The sequence below is a fragment of the Ambystoma mexicanum genome, chromosome 14 (assembly GCF_040938575.1).
Source record: "Ambystoma mexicanum isolate Mex_15411 chromosome 14, UKY_AmexF1_1, whole genome shotgun sequence".
NCBI lineage: Eukaryota > Metazoa > Chordata > Amphibia > Caudata > Ambystomatidae > Ambystoma > Ambystoma mexicanum.
This window is the reverse complement of record NC_090940.1, coordinates 259,054,607-259,060,399: the sequence shown is the minus strand read 5'-3', so window position 1 is coordinate 259,060,399 and position 5,793 is coordinate 259,054,607.

Here is a 5,793-nt window from a genome sequence, read left to right as displayed (position 1 = left end):
GTTGCATATTCTTTTTGGAACCCGGTTTAGAGCGTATGGAGCAGCCCATTTATGGAGTTTTTTCAAAAGCATAATTGCAAAACTCTCTGACTACTGTCCAACATGGCTTGGCGCCTATAATTATCAGGGTTATTCCTATCCCCATTCTTAAACACATTAATCAGTATAGACTTCCGCCAGCTGGGAGGAATTATTCCAGAAACAATGTTGCTTCAAAAGCGGCGCTCCAAGGTAGTAAACCAGAAATTGGGGTTAGCCTTAATTACTGTGTTTGCAACACCATCAGTGCATGGATCCCTATAGTTCTTACGTCCCTTGATAATAATAAATACATCCTTAATGTATATCTAACTATCTCTTCCGTAGATGCTGGGGGCCTTAGCTCTACAGTATTCATGTTATTTTGGGTGGCATAATGTAAATCTTTTATCGCTGAAATCCACTCGATCTCAGAGATGACATTGGCTTCCTGGGAATGACATTTGTGATGTCCTGGTGTTAGTGTTAGCAGTGCACGGTGGTGGGGCGAGTTATGGTTGCTTAGCCTTCCATAACTGGCGAATTTCAGGGGTTTTCCAATTTTACTTGGAACCATAACGGTTTTGTGAATTTCACATGTTTTTAGTAGCGCAACATAACCATAACGTCCCTTTAACAACGTTTTTTTACTGAATATACACTTGCATCATGTGAATTTGGGAGATATTTACTATGATTCCCTTACTTTATATACATGTAACATAGAACATACTGAACCCCAGGCTAATGATATTTGAAGGGCATGGACTGAGCGCCTGTCCGCGGATGGGCGCGGACGAGATCAACACAGCCCAAACAGTCAGCGGATATCTGAAATTCTTCTATCATGCCATATAAAAAATGCACAAGTTTAAAAAGCAGCACATAAACACATTATAAGTAGTAATAAATAACCATTTCAACCTGCACATCTCACACATAACCCATCCATTTAATTACCATGTAGAATGGAATGGATTATACCATAACAAAAAAAGATATGCCTCCAATGTAATTACCTCACAGAAACTGTACAGCTGGGAGCGACAGTAGACAAACACAACACAACAAAGACAAATTACAAGAAAGTAGTAAGTGAAGTTCATTTTTCTTATATGTTTGTATACTTTTTGTACGAGGTGCAGAACAAATAATGTATTTCTGTTGTTTTCACACAGAAATGTGCAGTACTTTGGAGTGCCTGGAGGAGAATTTTCCGCATGGCGAAATGTCGGAAGATGGCGATAATAATGGTACACACTTCTCTGCATAAGCAAATTAATAGTCAGTACTTTATGGGTACTTAACATATAGATATTTATGTTTAACAGACCAGGTAAAAATTGAAGAAAGTCCACCAAAAGACACAGTGCAAGACACCTTGAAACACATAGAAGACAAAGTTGACATGTTAAAAGAGAATTTTAATGGGTTAAGGCAATTTGTGGAGGACCATGTGAAAGGAAAAATCAGATATCACTGTCCTACCTGTACCTGTCCCCCTTCTCCATTTCCCATTGAACTATCCCCAAACCCTCAAGAACAACATAAACGTTTTGACAACCAGCCTGTGGAAACCCCTAATTCCCCTATATTTCTTTCAGTGTCTGCTTCCCCCCTCTCTCTCTTAATTGTTGTATATGTATTTAATAAAAAAAATGTTATGTTAGTTTTAAAGGAATTGTTTGGGTCTAATTTTTTTGTTGTTGAAAAGAGTTAAAATGTCTGCGTCCAGCGCGCTTGTTCGTTCATTTTCCAAATAAAATACATTTCCATTTGCGACTTTCCATTTTTCAATTTTTATATTTTCTTGAGCGCCAAAATAAATTTCCTTCACACTACGTGTCTTTTTCAAAATATCAATATATTTATTTCATATATTTCATATATTTCTCATAATTTTGTTCCATTCACTTATTTTTACTGTATCATTTTCAAGTTTTAGTCTCTCAAGTTTTATTCTCTCTACATGTGTTTCATCTTAGTTACTATCACTAAGGATCTTCAGGAAAGGTTCAATTTCTATTTTCTACAAAAGAAAGAGAGCATATAATTTGCATTCTTGTTGTACCAAAAAGTTAATCAAAACTACTCATTTTTTCAAACATATTCAAATAAATCAAGGTGAAAAAAAGATTCCAAACAGATGACACTCACCAATACTGTAGATTTAGCTTTGCCACAATTCAATCATTTATTTTTAGGCGCTTCCTCTGACTTTACTTGTATTTCCTTTTGGTGTATTAACCCTAGTTAAATAAAAGGGCACACATTTTTTTAAAGTTAGGTTAAGATAAATTGGTTTCTTAACTATTTGCTACCAGACTTTATAGCCTTTGAGGGAATGAAGGTTTTCCTTAGCTTACCTTAATTTTTGTGTGGTGATCCGCTTGTCACTTTTTGAAGTGATCCGCTTGTCACTTTCAATGTTCTACACTGGCGCGCTTCCTTTACCTCTGAATTTGCGCTATTTAAACTAATATTGCGTGTGATGTCATCACGCTCGTAATTTTGCGTGCGTGATGACGTCATCATGCATGCGTGGTCACCGCAGTGTCCATTTTGGATACGCTCGCGATCTCCTGTACAGGAATACTTATTTCTCTCCATTTTCACACTATTTATGCGTGTGTCGTCATCACGCTCGCGTTTCTGCATGCGTGATGACATCATCATGCTTTCGCTTTCACCTCGGCGGCCATTGTGAATTTGCTTGATTATTTTGCTCATATATTATCAAGGTGGCATTTAAATTCCTCAATGTTTCTGCCATTAGAGGAGCATTTTTTGTTAGAACTAATCAGATGTTGTTTTGACAGATTACATTTAAATTTCTGCAAAAGAATAAGAGAAGAATGTAGACAGTTGTTGTTTAAAAGAAAATAAAATAAAACGTTAGTAAACATTGAACTTCCTGTTAATTGAATTTAAATTACAAACTTTTTGTTATATACATTTTCAGAGCCAATTGCAAAATTCATTTTCTGAATTAAGACCAGTTTCACATGTGTCCATAGAACAAATCCATCTTGATTCTCGTTGTCTCAGGATTTTTTCTTTATCACCACCTCTTAGCAGGTCTTCAATTCTATCTAATCCATAGATTTTCAATTACTCCACTTTAAGTTCTGTATGTTCCATTAGACAATGTAATGATAATGGGTATCTGAGGTCTTGATTTCTTATGGCACGTAAGTGTTCAAAAATTCTTATTTTTAAGCTTCTTATTGTACTACCTATGTAGGTTTTCATACAAGTACATTCAATTGCATATATCACAAATTTACTATTGCAGTTGATAAACTTATTCATTTTAAATTCTTTTCCATTTGGTAGCATAATTACTTTCTTGCCATTTTCTATTTGCGGGCATAATTTACAATGAACACACTTAAATGTACCATAGATCGGTTGCTGCTGGAACATACTCCTTATATCTGTCATTTGTGTTGATTTGAGATGGCTTGGACTCAACTTATTCCTCAATGTTGGCGCTTTTCTAAAGCAAATACCTGGCTTTTCATCAATATACTTCAGTAAACTATTGTCCAATTTTAACATGTTCCAATGCTAAGTTAACATTTTTCTTAGTTTTGAGGCATCTGAGCCATAGGTGGGTTTAGTTTGAGTCAATTTCTTCTCACTCTTCGGTTTATCCTTTAATAAGTACTCTCTTGATATTTTTTCTGGTTTCTTAATTGATTCCTTTATTTTTTTCTCTTTGTATCCTCTGTGTTTAAATTTAGTGATCATTTTTTCAATGTTGGTTTCAAATGTTTCATCTGTGCTACAGTTTCTCTTTATCCTCAATACTTCTCCATATGGGATATTTAAAATAATGTGCTTTGGATGGTTACTTTGGGCATGCAAAAGGCTATTTCCTGCAGTGGGTTTGACATATAGCCTTGTTAGAATCTTGTCCTGTTCTACATAGATTTCAAGATCTAGAAACTGAATTATTTCTTTGCTAAAGTTGATAGTGAGTTTTAAATTGAATTCATTTGTGTTCAAATGCTCCACATACTGTTCAAATTCAGCTTGGTTTCCTTCCCAGATTAAGAAAATATCATCAATAAACCTTCCCCAAAAAATGATATTCTTGGAGTGGGTGAAGGCCTTGTGTTTCCAGGCATGGTTAAGCTCAAAATATCCCATAAATAGATTTGCATACGATGGGGTTAATTTCGACCCGTTTTTTTTTGTTTTTTTGCAGATGCCTGTCAGACACCTGTTATTATGTATTTTTTTTCTTCTTAGTTTACTCCTACAATCATCACATAACCTTCTCCAAAGCAAGCCTTACATTCAAAAAGAACTTGGCATTTCCCAAAAAAGATAAAGAAACACCATCTGCTTCTAAATAAGCCGCATTATTGGAAACAATGTTCTCGTGGCTGCAGAAAAACATACCAGCTCTTAACATGAAAGCACGCATACCGCGATTGATGACACACCTACCAATACTTTGATCAGGACAAAAAACAGAACTGTTGTCCCATTTTGCTCTAGGGAGTAAGCCAGAAAAATATACTTTCGCAGTTGGTAAGATGTTAATGACTGCTTGAACCAACTGTTCCAAATCTCCCAACAAATTAGGTGAACTCACGTAGCCCAAATGGCAAGCACCATAGTGCAAAACTACACATGGGGACTAGTCATCCTACGCATATCTCTGCAAACTTGCAGAATTGCCTCTACATTGCAATTAGTCGCAGCGCTCCACACCACCTCCACTCCTCACACATCGAAATTGGTTGCCACATGCCTACATTCTGAATAGTGCTGTAAACTATGGACAAAAATATCTCTGAGCACCAACACCCTGACTGTCTCCACCTCTGCCATCTTAACTACACACACTCTCTTGCTACACAAATCAACAATGTCAACATCTGATTGGCTGTTGCCTACAGTCCCCTTTCCATGCTGGATTTGCTGTAAAACCCCGTATGTGGCACGCCCTACCCGCGGACAAGCGCAGTGTCCGTGCGGCACGTAACCCTTAGCCAGCCCTTCTACTCTTTCCACATCACTCACACATCCATTCCCTCATTGGACACACCTAAGCACTCACACAACCATCCACCAATCACATCCAAGACCTCTACATCTAACTCCGTCATCACAATTCCGCACTTCAAATGTACTGTTGATCACTCTGAATACAAGTCTCATATCATTGCAAAGCAGCTACTACAAAAACTACAGTGCAAGTGTCCACGATTTCTACTTACAGCTCCATGCATACCTACATGCATGATTACAAAGTACAGTTATGCATATTTTATTCAGAGTACATGTGCAACTCTTATGATTCCATTTCAACAAATTAATGCCACTAAATCTGCATAGCCAATACATACATGCCAACGCTCCCGCTTTAAGCGCGGGACTTCCGATTTTTCATTAAAAAATCGTACTACTTCTTACTAACTCCCACATAACCTATACATACGTACCAACCCTCCCGATTTACTCTATTTTCCATTAACAAATGTCACCATTTTTTACTGTCTTCCACCTAAATTAATGCTACTTCCAATGCGATCGTATGACAAAAATAAACATTCCCGATTGCTGTGGTGACATCTCCCTCTAAGGTGCTCCAGATTTTTCGCATTCCTACTTATAATATGAAAGTATTCAAATTTTTCCCATCTACTATAATGACCTATCACTTCCAAACCTCTCTGCTATGTACAACACAGCTCTCTGCTATGTACAACACAGCTAAAAAAAAACAAGGGAATTTCATGAACTTAAAATTGTGCTCAT